This window comes from Lepidochelys kempii, chromosome 8 (genome assembly GCF_965140265.1).
Source record: "Lepidochelys kempii isolate rLepKem1 chromosome 8, rLepKem1.hap2, whole genome shotgun sequence".
Classification (NCBI taxonomy): domain Eukaryota; kingdom Metazoa; phylum Chordata; order Testudines; family Cheloniidae; genus Lepidochelys; species Lepidochelys kempii.
Genome location: NC_133263.1, coordinates 69,617,960 through 69,641,685, shown reverse-complemented (window position 1 = coordinate 69,641,685; position 23,726 = coordinate 69,617,960). Strand labels below are relative to the sequence as shown.

Here is a 23,726-nt window from a genome sequence, read left to right as displayed (position 1 = left end):
AACATTTGTTTATGAGTGTACACCATTATTGAGGTAGGGGCCTATCAACTGTAACATCATCACTTTCATACTTTATAGCCCATCACTACATTGTTTTGAAGTTGCCAAAAGTGGCATGGTTTGCATGGACTCGCTATGCTTTGGCATTTGGATCGGGTTGGATAAAATAGGGCCTGGACTCAAAGCATCCCATTATCTTAGTATTGAAAATCAAAAACCTGGCAGATGAGGTATTCCAAAACCAAAAGTGTGTGCGGTTTTCCACATCTCTAATATTTGTTTGACCAGCTGGTGTGTTGCTTTAAAGTTTGTAGGTGAATTGAGTGTCTGTGACAGGTGCTAGATTCACAGCCCCGGAGATCAGACTGAAAGATTGGCAGCCCTCCAAACACGTCCACAGCAGGGAAGCAGGAACATTGCAAGCTGTTGTGCCTCATCCCACCGGAGGTCCACCTCATCCCTGGAGGGATCGTTCTATGGGTCAAACAACACTTCACTTTCTATAGCCATTAAATGCATGGTTTCTCTATTGAGAGTGACATTAGGGTTATCAGCTAGCACGAATTGTGATGGCATTTTTCTGATGCGGACATGTGTCCACTGACAATTGGACTGAAAATGCTAGTTTATTTCACACAGAGCACTGAGCAGCCATCATATAAATATTATTGTTTAGTTTCTGTTGACCTCAGTCAGGTTAGAAATGACGACCTAGAGACATTGTAATGGGACTTGAGGAGTTTGTATTATAAACAGAGAGTCACAAAGAAAATTTAGCTTTTAGTGTCATTTTCCCTTCTCTGTTTTCAGTTATGTTTCTGTAGCCTGCAAAATGCTTTCCTCCTTTTGAAAGACAAGGACTCTGGTGACAGAAGAATGATTGTCCAATTTCAGTTTTACAATCTTTTCCCTCCAAAATTATTGGAAAACAGCTCAGAACAATTACACCCAAATTTAATCCATAAAACTTCTATAATCCTAGACAGGATTGTTTTTTCATCTATTTTCCTCTAACACTCTAGTTTAATTGAGTTTGCAGATCAAATATTTAATAATATAAAATCAAAATGTACTTTTTGTAGCCTTTTTTGGATTTTAAGAAAGATCATGATCATGAGAAGCACGTCATAAAATATATTCATTGGCTGGCAAGCTAGCATTCTTGTTTCATTTCCTTCCTATTTACAGCATAAGATTACTAGAACATGGAGAAAACTAATATCGGATTTATTGGTCTTTCTATTTCTCTGATCCTCTTGGCCTTTATCCATTATAGAACGGTAATGATTTTCTTTTAGAAAATAATAACTGTGGATACATATTGTTTACTATATATGATAGATGTATAGTCCTCCTTACTTTTTATTCTTTCTAGAGACAATGTATAATAATACATTATTTTTTGTGTGTATATAATATATCATTCATGAGGAGAGGGGGCTATATAATTTGGATTGCCTCCACCTCTGCAGAAAAGGGGAACCAATTTTCTCAGCGACAGGCTGGCTAGAGGAGTCAGGAGGGCATTAAACTTGTAACAAAAATGGAGGATAAAAAGAGGGAAGATGTGGATGCTTAGCACAAAGTTGAGATGTTAAGTACAAAATTAATCAGGAAACCAAAGGACATAAAGAAAATAAATTCATAAAAATTGCCTATATACCAGTGCTAGGAGCCTGGGCAACAAACAAGAGGAACTGGAATTGCTCATTTATTAGCATAAATTTGATCTACTTGGTGTTTTACTGAAACCTGATGGGATGATTCTCATGATTAGAATGTTTAAATCCATTGTTATAACCTATTTAGGAAGGATCAAATGGGCAAAAGGGGAGGAGGAGTGGCACTCTGTCAAAAATTGCATTACTTGTTTCTGAGTCACTAATAACTCAAAAGAAAATGATCTTGAACGCTTATGGATCAATGTCCTCAGAGATAAAGCACAGGATGGGGTATTAGTTGGTATTTCCTACAGACTACCATATGTCACTAGGGAACAGGATAGCTGGGTTCATATGCACCTATCCTATTATGTATAGGATGATCATAGGGGAACTTCAATTTGAATGACACTTAATGGAGATCTCATGCTGCCAGTACTAAAATATCTTTTGGAATTTCCAAATATTATATATGTCAATTTCCTAATTCCAAAAGTGTTGCATCCTGCACAGGGGATTTCTATATTAGATCTCCTCTTAACAGATAAAGAGTAACTGAGCACAGAACTAAAAAATAATGTTAACTTAAATACAAGTGAACAAGATTTGATCAAATTTATATGGGGAAACAGAATAAAGTCCAAACCAGTGATATATAGACACACACACACACACAGAGGTACACCTTCTTGGTGCTTTAAAAAGGCCAGTTTCACAAATCTGAAAACAATTATGAGCCAAATCAGCTAGGATGAAGAATTTAATCCGAAAAAATGTAAATTAGTAAAGTGTTCTTAAACAATTCCCAAGTATAGATTCCCCAAAAGCCACAGTCAAGGAAGAAGGCCACATTGGTTAAAAAAACTGATTTAGAGAGGAGGTGAAGGGAGCTATAATGTACTTATACAAAGAATCATAGCAATGGTACTGGAGCATAACTACATGGAAATGGTAGAATTATAAAATAATAACGTAGAAAAGGCAGAAGTGTTCAATAAATACTTCTGTTCTGTATTGGGGGCAGGGGGAATGATACATTCATATCATATGATAACACTTTTTCCATTCCACTAATATCTCTGGAGATTGTTAAACAGATGCTACTAAAGTTAGCGATTTTAAAATCAGCAGTTCCAGATAACTTGCATCAAGGAAGTTTTAAAAGAGTTGGCTGATGATCTTGCTGGACTGTTAATGATGATTTTCAATAAGTCTTGCAACACTGGGAAACTTCCAGAAGACTAAAAGAAAGCTAATGTTGTGTCAATATTTAAGAATGGTAAATGGGATGACCCAGGTAATTATAAGTCTGTCAGTTTGACATTGATCCCAGGCAAGATAATGGTGTGGCTGATATGGGACTCAATTAATATAGAATTAAAGGAGGTTAATATAATGCCAGTCAATAGTATACCATTTTAATAAGTTTGTTTGATAAAGGTAATAGTGTAGACCAGTGGTTCCCAAACTTGTTCCGCCACTTGTGCAGGGAAAGCCACTGGCAGGCCACGCCACTTTGTTTACCTGCCGTGTCTGCAGGTTCGGCCAATCGCAGCTCCCAGTGGCCGCGGTTCGCTCTCCAGGCCAATGGGAGCTGCTGGAAGCGGCGGCCAGTATGTCCCTCGGCCTGTGCCGCTTCCAGCAGCTCCCATTGGCCTGGAGCAGCGAACCGCGGCCACTGGGAGCCACGATCGGCCGAACCTGCAGATGCGGCAGGTAAACAAACCGGCCCGGCCTGCCAGGGGCTTTCCCTGCACAAGCAGCGGAACAAGTTTGGGAACCACTGGTGAAGATGTAATATCCTTTGACTTGGTACCATATGACATTTTGATTAAAAAACGAGACAGATATAAAATTAAACATGGCACACGTTAAATGGATTAAAAGCTGGCTAATTGATGGGTCTGAAATTGCAACTGTGAACAGGGAATCATCTTCAGATGAGTGTGTTTATAGTAGGGTCCCTTTGGGATCAGCCTTATGCTATTTAACATTTTTATTAATGTACAGGAAGAAAACATGAAATCATCACTGACAAAGTTTGCAGATGACCCCAAAATTTGGAGAGGGTAAATAATGAAGAGCAGAGATCATTGATATGGAGTGTTTAGGATTGCTTGATAAACTGGGAGTAAGCAAACAATTTGATTTTTAAAATGGAAAAATGTAAATGTATAGACCTAGGAACAAAGTATGTAAGCCATTCTTACATGATGGGGGGCTTTATCCTGAAAAGTAGTGACTCTGAAAAAGATTTGGGAGTTGTGGTAGATAATCAGCTGAACAAGAGCTCCCAGTGCAATGGCGTGGTCAAAACAGCTAATGCAACCTTTGGGGACTTTTAACTAGAAGCGGAGAAGTTATTTTACCTCTGTGTTTGGCACTAGTATGACCACTCCTGGAACGCTGTGTCCGGTTCTGGTGCCCACAATCCAAGAAGGATGTTGATAAATTGTAGAGGGTTCAGAGAAGAGCTACAAAAAATATTAAAGGATTAGAAAACCTGCCGTATAGTGATAGACTCAAGGAGCTCAATCTAATTTAACAAAGAAAAGGTTAAGGGACTTGATTACAGTCTATAAGTCCCTAAATGAGGAACAAATATTTAATAATGGGCTCTTCAATTTAGAAGAGAAAGGTATAACACAATCCAGTGGCTTGAAGTTGAGGCTAGAAATAAGGTGTAAAATTTTAACTGTGAAGGTAATTAACCACTGGAACAGTTTACCAAGGATGGTGGTGGATTCTCTATTACTGACAATTTTAAAATCAAGTCTAGATTTTTTTTTCCAAAAAATCCCAAACACAGGCTCAATGCATTATTTTGGGGAAGTTTAGTGGCCTGTGTTATGCTGGAGATCAGACTAGGATGGTCACAGTGGAACCTTCTGGTCACAATGGAACCTTCTGGCCTTGGAATCTATGAATAATTCCATATAAATTCAAATTGTTAATCAACAAGACCCACACGGATTAGATCCCATATATATACTCCAGTTCCTAGAGCTTTATAAACACAAAATTAATGTGACTGATATATAAAACTTTCCTATGGAAAAACCCATGAAAGGTGATTAAAGGGTACAGGAAACACCCTTTGGAGTTTTCTTAAATGTTCCTCTCTACAGGAGGAGTTGGGTGGACCATGGAGAGGCATGGGAGCCTCCAGACTCTACAAAGCTCTAAGGTCCTGTGGAGGAATTGCCTTTTAAAAGTGCTGCCTTCCGCTTCTCCTCCATGGTATCAAAGCTTCTGTGGGAGTCATGCTCCCATTTTTTTCCAAGCCTGCACCTAACTAACTGCCTTCTCCAAGAAGGATACAGGCACAGTGTGGGAGTTAATGCTGCTCCAGGTAGTGTAATCTCCCACATATATATCCACACTGTTAGTAGGGAGGTATACTACAGAGAGCAGCTGCTCTTCACTCTGAGTCTACCTGCTTGCCTAGCAGGATCTCTATAAAATCCCCATCCTTCAGAGTGGCAATACAGGAGTTTTCTTGGGATCAGGAGGAGAGAGAAGCATGATGTAGATATTGTTATTCTTTTTGATGGCCCTCCCAGTTTTACTGTGCTTTGCTCCTCCCTGCTCACATTAGTGGATAGGGAGCACATGAGCCATGATTACAAAATATTCAGGGTTTGATTTCATTTCCTATTGGCAAGGGAATACATTAATTGTTGTTACAGCTCCAGTTAAGTTCCACCTGCCAGACTGCTGTGAGGGGGATCTGTGACTGGATCCGCATGTTTTTTAAGCCTCTGCAGTCAGAACAGAGCCCATGTACACCTCCTATCTTAGGACCTGTAGGCACAGCATCAGGATGCAAATCGTCTATCTAGCACTCCCTCCTGAGAGCAAAAAGAAAAGGAGGACTTGTGGCACCTTAGAGACTAACAAATTTATTTGAGCATAAGCTTTCGTGAGCTACAGCTCACTTGAGCAGTAACCACATGGTTCCCTGCCCTGCCCTGGAATCAGGGCTGACCCCTCAGATTTCTCCCATAGTTTAAATATAACCTTCTCCAGAACTCCAATCATGTTAAATATGTAAAAATATACAGTGCAGTTAGGAAGCCTTTTGATCATCAAAATGTTACTGTCTCCTCCCTTCCCTTCCCACCATTAATGTTCTATACATTTAAATGATTTGTGGTGCTGTACACATTCTGCCATTCACGGACATACTGATGAGACCACTGTCTTCCCCCATCATTGCTTCTCCAGGTCCCACAAGATTCACTAGTGCAGATTGTCTAATGTGCACATCTTATATGAACCCCCCTCTCCCCAAGATTCATTGTCTCTTCTTTTATCCTGAGATGGGGGGGAACAAATGGCCTCTTGTTTCCTCCCCACAAAAGTATTGAACTCTCCAGTCAGGACCAAACTCTTCCTCTCTTTGAGCCCATCGCCTAAAAGTGAAATTGTGGTGCATGTTTCTCTACTTATAGACCATTGTGGCTACTATTTTTATGAATCAATCTACCAGCTACTACTATTTTACCACTACTGGAAAGTGCGCTTTGAATCCAGCTTGTTTAACTGAAATTTATTTTGGTGGCTTGTGAAGGCTCATCCTTGTTTTATTTAAGGAAGAAAAACAATTAATTCTTTCTCCTAGTCATGGATGAAATGTCTAAAGTCTCCAGAAATTAGATGTCACTATCAGTTACTGTAAATATGGATTGCATTCAGTCCTGTTATTTTTCAGGAGTCTATAGGTCTCAGTTTTCAGAATTATAGGGTCTTATTCTATATCAATACACAGAAATGAATGTTAAATTTTGTGATACAATAATTTCACTGATGGAAAATAGTGCTTAAGTTGTGAAAGTCATATTCAAAACTGAATTTTGATGCAAGAAGTCATATTTTACGATAAGTGCTTGAAGATTTTATGCATATTTTATATATTCAAAATTCATGAGTGTATTTGAAAGGTGAATTGCCTTATCTTTCTATCTTCCTCCAGGCTTATAAAAGAGCATATAATTTTAATTCTATAAAAGATCACAAAGACAGCAATAAAGGAGCAAAGTGAATTATAGATTAAGAAGTATTTTGTAGTGAGTAAATCCAGGGTTTTAGATGGTTATCTCCGTCCACCCACTGTAGATTTGTGTGGCAGATCCTTTCACTCCTGTGGGAAAAGGGTTTTTGGAGCTGTGTGAAGATTTAGGAGTTTCATTTTGCAAAAATGTTATTGCAAAACTGAAATATTTGTTAATGTTTCATTAATTTAGCAAAGAAAGTACATTTAGTGCACAGAAGATTTTCCAGTTTTATCAACATTCATAGATTGGGAAACACTCTTACATCAAACATTTGATTTTTAAAATATTTTGGACTAGTGAAATATTTCTAATTTCAGATAATGAAATTACTAGAGACATGATTTTGTTTTTGTAAGTCAGAATGTAGCTCTTAAGCTGATGTGCAAATGAAAATGAAAATTAAATTAACCACAGATATGTGTGCTGAATGCTTAGGGATATTCAGCACATAAAATATTGAGCTCCCTTTCACAAAAAATCATTTACTGTCTGTCACAGATTCTTCTCCTAGATGCCTAAGTTATGTGTCTATTGAATGCCTCCCAAATTCTGTGTCCATTCAGTGAAGTAATTCAGATCTATGCTCTAAGGAGCGTGATTCTCTAGGAGCTTGATCCAACTCTCACTGAAGTCAATGGGAAATCTTTGCACTGGGCCACAGTAGTGTAGCACCTCCGCTATGTCATGGAATGAGAGAATGTTTTCACTATATGCTATGATTCAAATGTCTGTCCAGCCAATAGAGTTAGAATATCTCTGTACTTAGACTGAATCACTCTTCAGTAACATACCTCCACTCCAAATCTCTGATTCAGGAGAACACATTCTTGTTGTCCAGAATATGGACAGCACTGTAGTTCCTGAATTGTAGCCCAAGAGATGCTTTAAGAAGGTACAACCTTAAAGGCAAAGCACTCACAAAAAAAAAATAGCAAATGGCCGTATTTATTAACAGTGATAAAATCATAGATCACAAAAATATAACACAGAAACATTACTACTAGCAACAATATAGTTCTGTAGATCAGTTTATGATATTGGCAAGCTTTCTATGGAGAAACATGTTTAATAAGGCTTTAACATCTAAAGTGACCATATAATCTTATCCCTTATTATGAGACTGAGCGGTACCAGTCCATTATGATTCCTTTGGTCTCAGCTGTATTAACTCATGCCTGACCCTCTCTTCATTTAAATGTGCAACTTTTATGCATGCAGTGACAGTCAGTAAATGCATGTATTTGGAATATTATGTCATCCCCTCTAGCTGGTGGGACATTTCATCTTGTTAAGGGAGATGTCACCCTTTTCAATTTTCCCATACCCATGCAGCTGCCATAGCACAGCAAGCATGGACTCAGCTGTACACTGTTGTTGTGCGCATTACAAACACCTCGCACCTTAACCTGTAGTATTTGCTCAACTGAAACAGTAGCCACTGCATGGAACAATGTGATGCCATGCAAGCAGCCCTGGTGGAAGCCATGGAGTGGACCAATTCATAGATGCTGGTGACAGTCGCACATCACCCAGGAAACAAGCAGTGACTGGTGGGACCGCGTAGTTATGCGGCTATGGGATGACAAGCAGTGACTGCAGAACTTTCAAATGCATAAGGCCACTTTTATGGAACTGTGCAAAAAGCTTTCCCCAGCCCTGAAGAGCAGCAATACTAAAAGGAAAGCTGCTCTGATAGTTGAGAAGCAAGTGGCGATATCTCTGTGGAAGCTTGCAACACCAGACTGCTACCAGTCAGTGGGGAATCAATTGAGAGTGGGTGAATCTACCCTGGGGTCTGCTGTGATCCAAGTTGCCAGGGCAATCAATAGACTTCTGCTAAGAAGGGTAGTGACTTGGAAACGTGCAGGACATAGTGGATGGTTTTGCCGCAATGGGATACCCTAACTCCAGTGGGGTGAGGGACTGAATACTTATCCCTATCTTGACACCAGACCATCTTGTCAAAGAGTACATAAACTGAAAGGAGTACTTCTCAATGGTGTTGCAAGTGCTGGTGGATCACAGGGGCTGTTTCCCCAACATAAATGTGGGATGGCTGGGAAAGGTGCATGATGCTCGCATCTTCAGGAACTCTGGTCTGTTCAGAAAGCTGCAAGCAGGAACTTTCTTTCCAGACAGCAAAATAACCATTGTTGATGTTGAAGTGCCAGTCATGGGAGACCCAGCCTACCCCTTGCTCCTATGGCTCATGAAGCAATACACAGGCAGCCTGGACAGCAGTAAGGAGTAGTTCAACCATAGGCTGAGCAAGTGCAGAATGGTGGTGGAATGTGCCTTTGGATGTTTAAAAGCTCACTGGTATAGTTTGCTTACGAGGTTAGACCTCAGTGAAAGCAATATCCCCATTGTTGCTGCCTGCTGTGTGCTCCATAATATCTGTGAAACAAAGGGAGAGAAGTTTCCAGCTGGGTGTGGGGTTAAGGCAGATCACCTGGCAGCCAATTTTTGAGCAGCCAGACACCCGGGCAATAAGAAGAGCACATCAAGGCACACTGCATCTCCGTGAGGCTTTGAAAACTAGTTTTATCAATGACCCACAGTAATGTGACACTTGTGTATTGTTCCTTACCAAGCTGTCCCATTCATTGCATGTACTCCCCTGTAAACTCCACCCTCACTAACCACAGTGTGCTGAACAAATAAAGAGCCTTTTCTCCTCAATCCATTAAGTTTTATTATGCTCCCAAACACTGAGACACAACAAATAAAAGATAGATAACCTGGGGCAAAAAGGCTGATGACATGGTGACGGGGGGAACAAGGAAAGCTTGCTTACAATTGCACTGCAATATCAATCAAAGGTGTGGGAATGGGCACCTTCTGGTCCTTGTACCCTCCCCTGGAGTAGAGTGCAAGGGATACCGGACTCCCCCCACTTCCTCATCCTAGGACGCCTGAGAGAGGAGGATGTGGAACTTGGTGACAATGGCAGCAGGTTCAGCATAGGCTGCAGTGGGTCTCTAGCATCCAGCTGCCTTTCTTGAACCTCAACTAGACACCTCAGCATGTCTGTTTGCTCTCTCATAATCTGCACCATCTCATCCTGCATGTTACGCTTGTGCTCCCTGCCTGCTCTTCCGTCCTCATGGTCATTGTTCAGGCTGTTGGACAGTGCAATCCTCCATGCCCTGAGCTCTGTCTTGTCACTCTCGGACGCATGCATTAACTCACTGAACATGTCCTCCCGAGTCTTCTGTTTCCGCCTTCTAATCTGGTGGAATCTCTGTCCCAGTGTGGAGGATGCGCCTAGAGACAAGGTTTCAGCTGCAAAGAATATAAAGCACAAGGGTAGCATTGACAGTGCATACATTGTTTCTGGTGCAAGGTTAAATATTTTTAGAAAGAAACACCCCTCAATGCACTTCCCTGCAAGCCACCAGCGGTTGTGATTACGTGGCTACTGCAAGTGTCTGTTTGCTGCTGCAGCCATGGTGAGTAAGGCCACAAGGCATGGGCAGGAGGTCTTGTGCTGCAGCTTTTGTGAAGACACCCTTGGTATCAATGGTGCCAACCTCAGCACAGCCCCCCTTCCCATAGCAACCTGGATGCTGCTTGAGAACAGGCAGCAGTGAAAAGCCCCACAAATAGTTTGATTGTTACAAAAGCGGCAACGGCTTGGGGTAGAAGGGAGACAAACAAGAAGCGTCATGCCGCCCCCCCCTCCCGTTTAAATGCTGGCTGCAATACAGGGTGATCCCTTCCAACCATAACCAGGGCATGCTCAGGAAAGTGTGATTGTGTGACCCAGAATTCACCAAACAGGCAATTACTTTTCAAGTTGTTTGCAGTTTAAGAGTTAACATTTCAAACTTCCCCTGTTTCCCCTAGGTGACCATAGGCAATATCAGACTCTTGAGGGTAACAGAGGCAGAAAGGGAACAGATGCTTCAAGTGTCTAGGTACAGACCTGGTCCTTATGCTGCAATGCTATGTGCCACAATGATGCCAGAAGAGTTAATACTGGGAAAGTGTCCTACCGTGGTGGACAAAATAAGGCAGCCCTTCCAGAAACCTTCTGCAAAGGATTGCAGACTACCTCCATGAAAGCTTCCTAGAGATCTCTGTGGAGGATTCTAGGGCCATCCCCAGGTACATAAACAGTCTTTTTCCGAGAGCATCCTCTGAGTATTTGGAGTGGCCACTGATAACCACTATCCCAATTTTTTAATTCAGGTTCAACATTAAAAAGAATAGCATGTAACTCCTACAGTTTGATTGGAAATATGTACTCACCAGTGGTGACTTCCCTAGCATCATGCTCCACCGACAATTAGTCCTGTGAGCGGATGGGCTCCAGCGTTTAAAAAATGTTCTTAGCTGTCGGGGAGAATGGATCCTCCGCTTACCTGCCACACATTCTCCTCCTCTTCCTCATCAACAATGGCCTCCTCATTGTTGCCCCAGGTAGCCCAGCTCCTGGGTGGTATCCACAGAGCATTTTGGGGTAGTGATGGGGTTGCTGCCTAGAATCACATGCAGCTCCTCATAGTAGCAGCATGTCTGTGGCTCAGAACCAGAGCGACTGTTCTCCTCCCTTATCTTCTGTTACACTTGCCGAAGCTCCTTTATTTTCATGGGGTACCGCTGTGTCCCTGGTGTAGCCTTCCTCCCCTATGCCCCACGCGATTTTGGCATCAATATTAGCTTTTCTTCTTCTGGTTCAGAGCTCTGCCTGCACAGACTCTTCTCCCCATACAGCAATAAGATCCACCACCCCCTGTGTGCCTCATGCTGGAGTGTGTTTGCAGCTTTGAGCATCAATGGTCAGGTGTGCTGATGAGCTCTCCATGCTGATCAAACAGGAAATGAAAATACAAAAGGTCCCGGGGCTTTACCGGGGGGCAGCTGTTTCCTGTGTACCTGGCTGAAGTGCAATGGAGTTGAAAGTGCTCTCCAGAGAGGTCACAGCGGAGCACTGTGGGACACATCCTGTAGGCCAATTAATTCGAATTACACAATGCAGTGTCTACACTATCCCCATGTCGACTCAAGCGCTACGCGTCTCATGGAGGTGGAGTACAGAAGTCATCTTTACAGGCCCTTTAGGTCGGTGAATGGGACTCGGTAGTGTGGACACACACATTATTAACTCAATCTCAGGTGGCTTATGTTGACCTAACTTTGTAGTTTAGACCACACCTTACAGTCTGATAATATTCTCTTTTTTAGTTAAAGAGCACACTAAAATACTTTGAATAGGAAAAAATAATCCTGTTATATCTATAATCGGATGGCTGTCAGTTCATCAATTAAATATCATGGCTGGATCATGCTAGATCTTTTATATCATATTCCCACTCTGACAGCGCTAAGAAAGACTTTTAGTTCTTGTATGCTCTACAAAGATAATTCTGTAGATTAAATTAAAATTAATTAATTACTGGACATGGATGAAAAGGTAGCCTAATATATTACCTGGACAAGACTTTGTTCAGGCAAATTTCAGTTAGTAAGTAGGCTGAGTTTGTTTAGTGGAATAAAGGGAAATGCATTCATCTGAAGAATTATTCAGCTTGCCTGATAATGGATTTTATAACTGATATAATACTTTATTGGCTCTCTTAGTACTTGCACAGAAAGAATATGAAGGCCAGTGAGTGTTCCCTACTTTAATCATTCTGAAGTAGTATGCATATAGATAGCAGGAAAGAAATTGTGATATGATGTGGCAGCAATTTCAGACCAGTCCAATATACACCTAGACACATTCACATGGACAGATTATTGAAACAGTTTCAAAGGCGAAAAACTGATTAAAACCAATCTCCTTACTGTGAATACAGTGTTTATAAGGAAAAAGTAACCTGGACATCTAAGAGAAAGTTAAGCTAAAAAGAAAATCCCCAGACCAAAGATCTTTATTGACTAAAGCGATTTTGATTTTTTTCTCTGTTAAGGCAAATGTACATATTCCTCAAAAAGAAAAGGAGTATTGTGGTACCTTAGAGACTAACAAATGTATCTGAGCATAAGCTTTCGTGAGCTACAGCTCACTTCATCAGCTCCTGACTGGCAGCTATGTGGGGTTGTGATCAAGCTGCTTGCTTGTAAACAGGAGAGACTGCACCCCCCTTTATGGGGTCTATAGACTGTGACATTGCACCCCAAAATGCTTTATAGAAATATGCTTATGAGTGTAAATATGACATGACTGGAATATGTTTTATGCTAGATATTCCATGTAACATATTGTTGCAAAAGTTATGATCTACTGGATATATTCACCCTATCTACATGCATGTTTCATTTTTGTATTCAAAGTTATGAATATTGGCTATGTACTTGTTTGATTTTAAGTAGCCGCAGTAAAGCATTTGGTCAGCTTCTTGAGAAAAGACTATTCTCAGTAAGTGCCCAATCAAGAAACACTTAAGCTAACAATGAACTTTGAGAGATGCCAATCCACATCTGGGCTTTCCTGGGAATGTGGCGTCGGCTGGTAAAGTTCTGAGTCGTGCATGGATATGTGACTTGCCCATGTGACTCAAACTCCATCTTGCAGCTGGATTCTGCATAGGAGAGGAGAAGGGGTTTCCACCCACAAGAGAAAGTTTATTTAAGTCCCTGGAAACGCCTCCATTTTGTCTTCAGCTGGCTCAAGAGGTAGCCTATCCACACCCAAAGGATAGCCGAAAGAAACTGGAACAAAGGACAGTAACTATGAGGGTGTGAGTGATTGCTGCACCCAGACTAGAAGGAGACTAATCTGTAAAAGAAGCTTACTGGAACATCTCTGAGAATGAGATTTCATCTGTAATCACTTTCTTACTGTATTAGGCTTAGACTTGCATGTTTTATTTTATTTTGCTTGGTGATTCACTTTGTTTTGTCTGTTATTACTTGGAACCACTTAAATCCTACTTTTTGTATTTATAAAATCACCTTTACTTATTAATTTACCCAGAATAATGTATTAATACCTGGGGTGGGGGGACAACTGTGCATATCTCTCTATCAGTGTTATAGAGGGTGAACAATTTATGAGTTTATCCTCTATAAGCTTTATACAGGGTAAAACAGATTTATTTGGGGTTTGGACCCCATTGGGAGTTGGTTATCTGAGTTCTGGAGACAGGAGCACTTCTTAAACCGTTTTCAGTTAAGCCTGCAGTTTCTGGGGGATGTGGTTCAGACCTGGGTCTGTGTTTGTAGCAGGCTAGCATGTCTGGCACAACAAGGCAGAGCATTGAAATCCCAAGCTGGCAGGGAAAACAGGCTCAGAGGGACTGCACATCAGGTGGCAACCCCCAAGGGGGTTTCTGTTATCCAACCCATCACAGACTCCATTACACAGCCAGATTTTTTATGTGCTTTTATCTTCACCTATGACTATATGAAACTACATAAGCAACATTGGTTCAGCATGAGGAAACAATGTGTGCAAAAAGTATTTGTTTACCTTATTGTATATTGGTGTTGGTTCAGAATAACTGCTTTATTTGCACCATAAAGTGATCTTGTGTAACCATCTATCTATAATATATATGCACAGTCAATAAATGCTTTGGGAGCTTTCCAGGAGAGAAATGTTATATAAATATAAAGTAGCATCATTATTCCCATAATTTGTCACATGGGATGTGGCATTAAACACTCCATTGTTGACTAGTTATGCCCCTTTCAGTGTTCGCTGCAAGTAAATGCATTATATTTATCATGCTTTATTGAATTCATTCCTCTGTAGATCACTTCCCCACAACATCATGATGTTTCCACACAGAATGCTTGTAAGCAGTACTTTTCTAGTACATTTAAATCAAACAGCTCAGGAGGTCTTCATATTTGCTTGGCATTGGTGCCCATAGTGAAAAGGTCCAAGCAACTTTTTACTGAACATATTGCCAGCTAACAGATGGACATGATTACTGACAGCTGAGAGACCTTGTAAAGTATGGATATTGATTGCCTTTGATAGAGACACAATTTTCAGTTACAAACAAACATCAAGACAAACCTTCATCTGGATAGGTTAACTAAGAATGGAAAGTTCTGTGATCCATTTATATGGAGTGAATAACACTGTAGTAACTTAATAACTAGACATTAAAAGTGATGAGGAAAAGGAGATTGTTTCAAAAAATGAATTATGGTACAGTTATAGATCAAAAAAAGTAGGGGGGGACCTTGTGGTTATGCCCCTGTGCAGACTTGAGTTCAAATGAACATATGTCCAGTCTGCTCTAAATGGTGTCTTCCACCCAGTGAGCTTTAAAAACATTACTTTAAGTTTTACAGCAGCCCTATAAGTATTATTACCATGCTTATCTCACAGGTTAGTGGTTCCCAAACTTGTTCCGCCGCTTGTGCGGGGAAAGCCCCTGGCAGGCCCGACCGTTTTGTTTACCTGCCGCGTCTGCAGGTTCGGCCGATCGCGGCTCCCAGTGGCTGCAGTTCACTGCTCAGGCCAATGGGAGCTGCTGGAAGCAGGGGCCAATACGTCCCTCTGCCTGTGGGCTGTTGAAAGTATGGAGTACCCAGCAACTCCCACAACCATGCTGGTGCCTACCATTTTTCAAAAACAGGCCTTTTATTTAGCAGCCTGAATAAGGACTTAGGGTGGGATTTTCAGAAGTGCCTTAAGGTGTGCAAACAAACTGCACAGCAACTAAAATGATGTAATTCCATCCATGATCAAATAAAATCACATCATTTGAAATTAACATGTTCTAAAGAGCTTGTCTAGCCATTTTAAAGTGTAAAACAAATGCTTCTACTTAGTATTTGAAATTAACATGTATGAGAACAAAACTTATTTTTTACTGAGCTGGTTTCATTTCAGACTCAGTTATACTCTGAAATCTGATAGACTATTAATAGAGACTGACAAGCCTTTAGAGAGCAAGCAGAAATGTCATTTATAGCAGGCAGTTCCACAGCCTCATCAAAAATGTGCTGAGATGATAACAGTGAATGTGTATTAGGAATTTAATGTAACTTTCTAGTGAATTGTTAGTGATCTTGATCTTAAAGTTCAAGTAGCCTCTGAGTTTGCACTTCTTCTGACCCTGAAGCATACTTAAGTATAGCTGGAGCTGAAAAGTCTTAGACCTGCTGTCCTTATGATTACATGAATATCTATAGTGACAAAACTCTGTCCTTGCCTCTTTGTCTCCCATGTTTCCTGGCATATTTCACTAGCCTCAGAGGCTCACTGTGACCCTCCACATAACCCTTCTCTCTCTAGAGAGAAGGGTCACAGTCTACTGAACCATTTTCATTATAAGCCAGTGAGGGAGGTGAGGAGAAGTTATGCTTCCTTGCATAGTCTCTGTTGTTTCCCAGTCTCAGTGATTAATCAGGGGGCATGGGGGGGGGGGGGAGGGGAAGAGCCCAGGCCCACCCTCTACTCTGGCTCCAGCCCAGGGACCCTAATAATATCAGCTATGGTAGCTGACCTTTTAGAAACATGACATGTACAATTCCCTGGGCTACTTCCCCCACAGCAGCCCTCAACTCCTCAAGCTCCACTTCACCCTTACCTCAGGGCCTCCTTCCTTGTGCCTGATAATGGTGTGTACTGCTCAGTCTGTCTAACAGCACAACTTCCTCCCACAGGTCCTAACATGTACACCCACCTGACTGGCTGGGAGGCTTTTAACTAGTTTCAGCCAGCCCCTGATTGGCTTCAGGTGTCCCAATCAACCTAGCATTCTCCCTGCCTCTGGAAAGTTCTTAATTGGCCCCAGGTGTCTTAATTGACCTGGAGCGGCTGCCATTTCACTTATCCTGGTACCAGGGATTTGTTTAGCCTGGAGCTAATATATCTATCTCCCACTACTTTTCTATAGTCATCTGGCCTTGCCCCGTCACTCTCTCTCTCTCTCTCTCTATATATATATATAGATATTATAGGGTCATTCATAATTCAGAGTCTCACATTCTAAAAACACTGTCAAGTCAAAATCTTCACATTTTATAACATATTAATCAGAAAAGACATAAATACTCTGAGAATTTCATTTTAACTCATTTCATTTTATGCTTTGCTTATCCTGAAATCAGCTAAGTGTTTTAGCACCAAACATTAAATTCTATTTTGTATAAAGCTTTGCATGACAGCCTATATTCAGCATTTTTATAAAACAATCATATATGAATTAACAATAGTTACTATGGGCAGATTCCGTCAGCTGGTGTAATTTGGCCAAATGCTATTAAAATCAATGGAACTACAAAGAGTTATACCAGCTGAGGTTCTAGCCAAGTGTATAGAACATGCAGGTCATACCCATACTTACAAATGTATTTTAAATCCTTATTTTTGAAATGTTTGCTATGTTATGTTCTATGTGATGAATCATGAAGTCACAAAATTGTAAATCATGTTTCTTTCTGTGAATATAGACCAAATTCCTTTAAATTAACGATAACATTATCAGAACTGCAATATTTGCATACCTTCACTTCTCTACTGTGCTGCTAGTCAATAGCACTCTCCTTTCCTGCAAATGCAATTCCATTGGTCAAAGGGAGATGTTTCCATAGGGCCACATACTTTGCTGACTTAAGAGCTGGCTGGCCATAAAGGCTGGATGAATATATATGTATGGTAGCTTCCTCTTTCCTCCTTTAGCTAGCAAAGAACTTCCCTTCCCACAAATCCTTCCCCACATAGTTCAAGTGCGTTATTATTAGAGTTTGTCTGAAAATGGAGACTTTTTCCATGACAAAAATTAGAGTTTTTGGTGAAAAAAGTATTTAGTTATTTGGCCAAAATATTTTGTTTAAGTCTGAAATGCTTGTGCCTTGTGGGAGTTTTAGTTTGAGTACCTCATGATTCCATTCTCCCAAGTCAGACTACATCTCCATCTCCTGTAGACCCCTGTCCTTATTGCTTCCATGATGACTAATTAAGTAAAGTTGCAGCCTGGCCCAACCTTAAAAACTATTACTCCAGGTCCTCACTTTATGTGTGCAAAAACATTTGCAGCAACAAATAACAGATAAAGACATATTTTTATTTCCATTTTACAGGTAGGAAAACTAATGTAGAAAAGATGTTTGACTTGGTTAAAGCCAGAGAATGTTAGTAGGAGAGATGTGATTAGAAAGCAGGAGAGTCCATGGCTCTTTGTTGGTTCTCATGATTATTAGCTCTGTAGACCACACTGCTTCTCACACTATAGAGCTATGTCTCCTTGTTGTCAAAGGCCATACTCGCTGATCAGCTCAGGCAGCTGGCTGGTGAATAGGATGGCATATTTAACAATCCTGGGGCCCTCAGTAGCAGCTTGGATAGAATTCTCCCTTCCATCCCCTCCCTCCCCCCACACACACACACTCACAAAATTGGGTCTGAGGTTTCCTGAGGAACTGATGACAATGAATTTCAAGGAATCCAAATACAATCCCAGGGTGTTTTTGAGGAAGAATAACTGTGAGAAAGGATCAGCCTCAATGATCAGTTTTCCTTCGGCTTCCTTAATCATAGGTTGCTGTACCAGGAAGAAGAACTGCTAAGACAATGTAGATGTCTTCAAGTCACCAAGGCCTGATGAAATACATCCTAGAATATTCAAGGAGGTGATTGAGGATATATCTGCGCCATTAGCAATTATCTTCAAAATGTCATGGAAGATGGGAGAGAGATTCCAGAGGACTGGAAAATATAGTGCCAATCTATAAAAAAGGGAAATAAGGACAACCTGGGGAATTACAGCCAGTCAACTTAATTTCAGTGCCCAGAAAGATAATGGAGCAAATACTTAAGCAATCAATTTGAAAACACCTACAAGATAATAAGGTAATAAATAACAGTCAGCCTGGATTTGTCAAGAACAAATCATGTCAAACCAACCTAATAGCTTTCTTTGACAGGGTAACAAGCCTTGTGGACAAGGGGAACCACTAGATAAGGTATATCTTGACTTTAGTAAGCCTTTTGATACTGTTAAGCATGACTTTCTTATAAACAAACTAGGGAAACACAACCTAGATGGAGTTACTATAAAGTGGGTGCATAACTGGTTGGGAACCATTCCCAGCGAGTAGTTATCAATGGTTCAGAGTCAAGCCGGAAGGGTATATCTAGTGGGGTCCTTCAGGGATCTGTTCTGGGTCTGATTCTGTTCAATATCATCAATTATTTAAATAATGGCATAGAGAGTACACTTATAAAGTTTGCAGATGACACCAAGCTGGGAGGAGTTGCAAGGGCTTTGGAAGATAAGATTAATATTCAGAATGGTCTGAAGTGAATAAGATGAAATTCAATAAGGACAAATGCAAAGTACTCCATTTAGGAAGGAAAAATCAATTGCACACACACAAAATGGGAAATGACTTCCCAGGAAGGAGAACTGCAGAAAAGGATCTGGGGGTCATAAGCGGACCACAAGCTAAATATGAGACAGCAGTGTAACACTGTTGCAAAAAAAGCAAACATCAGTCTGGGATATATTAGCAGAAGTGTTGTAAGCGAGACACAAGAAGTAATTCTTCCAATCCATTTCATGTTGATTAGGCCTCAACTCAAGTATTGCGTCCAGATCTGGGCACCACATTTCAGGAAAGTAAAAAAAAAAATGATTAAAGGTCTAGAAAACATGACCTATGAGAGAAGATGTGTGTGTGTTGGGGGGTAAATGGGTTTGTTTAGTCTGGAAAAGAGACGGCATGAAGAGAAGAAAAGAGAGGACATGATAGTTTTCAAATACATAAAAGGTTGGTACAAGGAGGAGGGGAAAATTGTTCTCCTTAACCTCTGAGGATAGGAAAAGAAACAATAGGCTTAAACTGCAGCAAGGACGGTTTAGGTTGGACATTAGGAAAAACATCCTAACTATCAGCATAGTTAAGCCCTGGAGTAAATTGCCTAGGGAGGCTGTGGAATCTCCATAGTTTGATATTTTTAAATGCAGGTTAGATGAACACCTGTTAGAGATAGTCTAGCAAATACTTAGTCCTGCCATGAGTGCAGGGAATTGAACTAGACCTCTTGAGGTCCCTTCCAGTCCTTCGATTCTATGATTTTCCAGGCTCTCTACAATGTAAAGGTTAGACATTACTTTTACTTTAATTCAAAACTGAGATTAGTATGGAGACAGTTTCAAAAATCAAGGATTTCTGTGACTTGAAGACTCAATGAGTGCTTAGGTCGCTTCTGCAATTGTAGACAATCAGGTATTCTCCTGAAGCTTAAGGAAAAAGTCAAACTGTTTTCTAGATTTTCTATACTTTTTCACTCACAAGCAATTTCTGAAGAAGCCTTCCTAGACAAAACACCACAGCTGAGATTTTTCATTACAACTGTGTGTTGGGTATTGTGCACATTCTCTTTAACTGAACCATGGTTGCTTGCTCAAATCCTGCATGCTCCCTGAGTGCATCTGTGTATTTTCTTACAAGGAAAACAAACTGAAAGAAAATTTAGACATATCTTGCTACTTTTTTTCCTTTGGAAGTGGCAAAGCAATTTGTCAACATTTTGTGTGCCTCTAAGGAGCCCAGATGGAGCTGAAAGAGAATTTCATTTTCTCTGTAACAGAATATAATTCTGCATCTGAAACAGAAGCTCATTTTGTTGCTTTTTACAAAGTAAAAGTTTCCTAAAAATGGGCTCCAGCAGAAAACATTTAGTGGCTTTTAAAAAGTATTTAGCTGCGGACGTTCAAAGTTAGGTGCACCTTAAATTCACATCTGTGCAGAGGGCTAGCAGGAGGCCTCTGCACTACTTAAATTCTATCAAAATAGTGCTTAAGTGGGACTTAGGTGGTGCAAAGGCCTCCTGCACAGGACTGGATTTTACCAATAATTGTACATATGCAAATTAGAATGTGCACATGACATGACCAGTCAGATGCTTCCTAACCATGAGACTAACTATGCACAAATTGCTGATTTGCATATTTACATAAATTAGGCACATACAAATGTCTGTGCACAACTATACTGGCCTAATTTTATCAGTAGTTTTTTCATAATGAGTATTTTTTAGTAGTCAGTCCTAGTAGTATGCAGTACATACAATACAGGTTGATACATACATAGATGAAAACTAAAGAAATGAGAGAGAGAAGGTAGGGACTATTGCTTTTATTCCATTCTGAAGTGAAGCTTCCTGCTTTTTAAGATCCTAGTTCAGCAAATCACTTAAGTGTTTGGTTAAATTTAATCAAATGAGTAGTCCCATGGATTTCAATTTATTCACATGAATAAAGCTAAGTACATGCGTAAGTGCTCGCAAGATCGAGGTATGAAAACGTAGGCACAGTGCAAATGCTTTTATATTCTCATCCTTGCTTATCCCCTAAAACTGAGTATTGTCCAGTTCCAAATGAAATAACAGACACCACCACCATGTCAGCGATAACCATTTCTAATTCTCAGTTTCCCTCTAGGATTTAAATTAGAATCCGTTTTGCAGATAGTCAGTTCAGAGAAATCCTAAGGCAAGTACAGTCCTGCAGTAATTGCACTGGCTCTGATTTGTTTTCCTAAATCACCTGTCACTCTAGCTGCGTTTATTTTAGGAAATAAAGCTTATGTCAGAAAGGAAATAATCTGAAATCTTATGAAAGGTTTTCTGTAAGTGCTTAGGTCACACAGACAAATGAACAAGAATACATAAAATCATGCACAACATGAGGAAAGGTGATAACATAGTTATGTTGAGCTAGACTTTTAAATTGATTAAAAAGACTGTCATATTTTAAAAAAAGTAGAGGTTTTGTCTGATTGTTGTCAACTACCTTTGCATGTTAATCTTTTACATTATTTGCTAAATATTTTAATACATTAAGGGCAGATAGATCCCCCTGTCTGTTTATGCACCACCAGCTGATGTTATTGGGAGTTCTGTTACATATTACAATTTTCCTTTGTTATGATGCTTAAAAAAATGTGACAATGGCTAGGCAGCTGTTGTGCTGAGACTATTGTCTTAGTATGTTGACCAAAATTGTCTCTTTGTTTCCTTGCACTCCCCCTTCTGTCAGTTTCCAACTGTCATTTCTCATACTGTACTTAGATTGTAAGCTCTCTGGGTCAGGGACTGTTTTTTGGTTTTGTGTTTGTACAGCTCCTAGTACAATCTGTGACTGGGGCTCATTGATGCTACCATCAAGGTCAACAACAACAAAAATATTGGGGGCAATATGTTCCTATGGTATTCAAAACAATATGTATTAGATACTTATTTAGGACTTGATCTTGATGCCACTGAAATCAGAGAGTTCTGCCTTTAACTTCAGTGGGGACAGAAAAAAGCACAAAACCACTTACTTCAGCTATTTTAGAGACATCTGCAGTTCAATAATCTCTGCAGGTGTGGTGTACATATATCATTCTTATTTTGTCATTGCCGTGTGCTTTGGTGTTTATGTGAACATTAATTAGAATTAGAAGTTATCACTTTCCTCCTCTAAATCGCTCCTTTTATTTTTATTTTTATTTTTTAAAACCCAACAATGAGCTAATTAAGAATAATGCTAATAGTGTTGTGGTATTGGCTTTTGATCAAGACAGCAAAGCATGCTGGTTATTTATTAACTAATTGACAAATGAAAGAGAGAATTTCAAAAATTTAAAATGCAAGCCCTATACCTATTTTAAGTTGCTCATCAATGTTTACTTGCTGGACACGGGGTTAGCAAATACAGTGCTAACATTGTCAGTGGGGAAGTTGGGACTAGTAATGTCTACTAATAACTTACTGTATTTATGGCAGATCCATTAACTTAATACAGTGGTTCTCATCCTTTTTCAAGCCAACACTTCCAGCCCTTTTCCATACTGCTTCCCTCCCACTACGACCCCAGAACCTCCCTCTGATGTAGCTGAGATGTCCCCTCCATCCCAGCTAACCAGCAACACAGGAAGGGTAAGATGGTCCCTCCTCCCCTGCCATTAATATTCACACCATCCTCCCTTGGCGTGGAGCATCACAACTTGAAGGTGAAAAGCTGTGCCCTGATCAATTGATCCAATGGTAGACAGGGAATGACAGGGAAGTGGGTGTCTCTTCTACTGTGTAGGTTTTTTTAAAAAGCTATTAATAATAATATTTAGCATTTGAATGTTCATGTATTGTACAAACACTAAAAAATCTCTTATGCAGTGCGTCCTGTTTGCATCTCTGAATGTGGGTCAAAAGAACTTTTATACATTCCAGTCGCTTTAATAAAAATCTCCTAAAAAGGAACTATTCCTATTGAGAGATCAAATTATTTTTTACCACCTTTCAGGACTCATTTTCCTACTATAGTAGGAAAAATTGGCACATATAGTCATTCTAAGGAAAAAATGAGCTTGCTTCATTTTTGCCTGGTATGTCATGCTTGGAAATATGTTCCTGATGGCCTCAGTGGCCTTTGGCTTGGTCTATAAATTGTTGTGTATGTCACTTTCACTGCTGTTGGCTGGTTGCAAACTCTGTGGCTGAGGTCAGCAAGGACACAAGGCAGTAAAGCTATGTATTCCATTTTTCATGTCCAGTCAATCTTTGTCCTGTCTAGTGAGACTGTCAATAAATATGCTAGTCCATGCTGCAGCTGGTTGACATTTTTAAACACTTTTTTCAAAATTAGAATTTTTTCCATTTTTTTGTTTTTCCAAAATTTTGTAATTTTTTACAAAATTGGAAAAATTAAAATTATAGCCATGTTTTCAACTTTCATTTCCCCTGTATTTCCCCTCTTCAACCCACCAACCCAACTCTTCCATGACAAAATGGAAAAATGGAAGGGGACTGTAAGAAGAAAAGGGAGAGGGGAGGAAAAAAAGAGGGGAAATAAGAAAAACAAATGAAAATGTTCATAAACCGAACATTTTAAATAAAAATGTTCACGACAAAATGTATTTCTTTGCAAAACAAATGGAATTAGAATCTTTGCCCTGGACTACACTGGGGGCGGAGATCGATCTAAGTTACGCAACTTCAGCTATGTGAATAACGTAGCTGAAGTCGACATACTTAGATTGACTTACTGTGGTGTCTTCTTCACAGTGAGTTGACTGCTGCCGCTCCCCCGTCAACTCCATCTGCGCC

At 40.1% G+C, this 23,726-nt stretch overlaps 1 long non-coding RNA gene across 1 annotated transcript in view; it reads right to left on the bottom strand.

Moving 5' to 3' along the window:
- Positions 1–9,433: 9,433 nt before the first annotated feature.
- Positions 9,434–23,726, bottom strand: part of LOC140916023 (uncharacterized) — a 109,276-nt gene continuing 94,983 nt past the window's right edge. Inside the window, exon 4 of the long non-coding RNA XR_012160367.1 lies at positions 9,434–10,003. This is a non-coding gene — a long non-coding RNA (uncharacterized lncRNA). The remainder of the gene's footprint in view (positions 10,004–23,726) is intronic.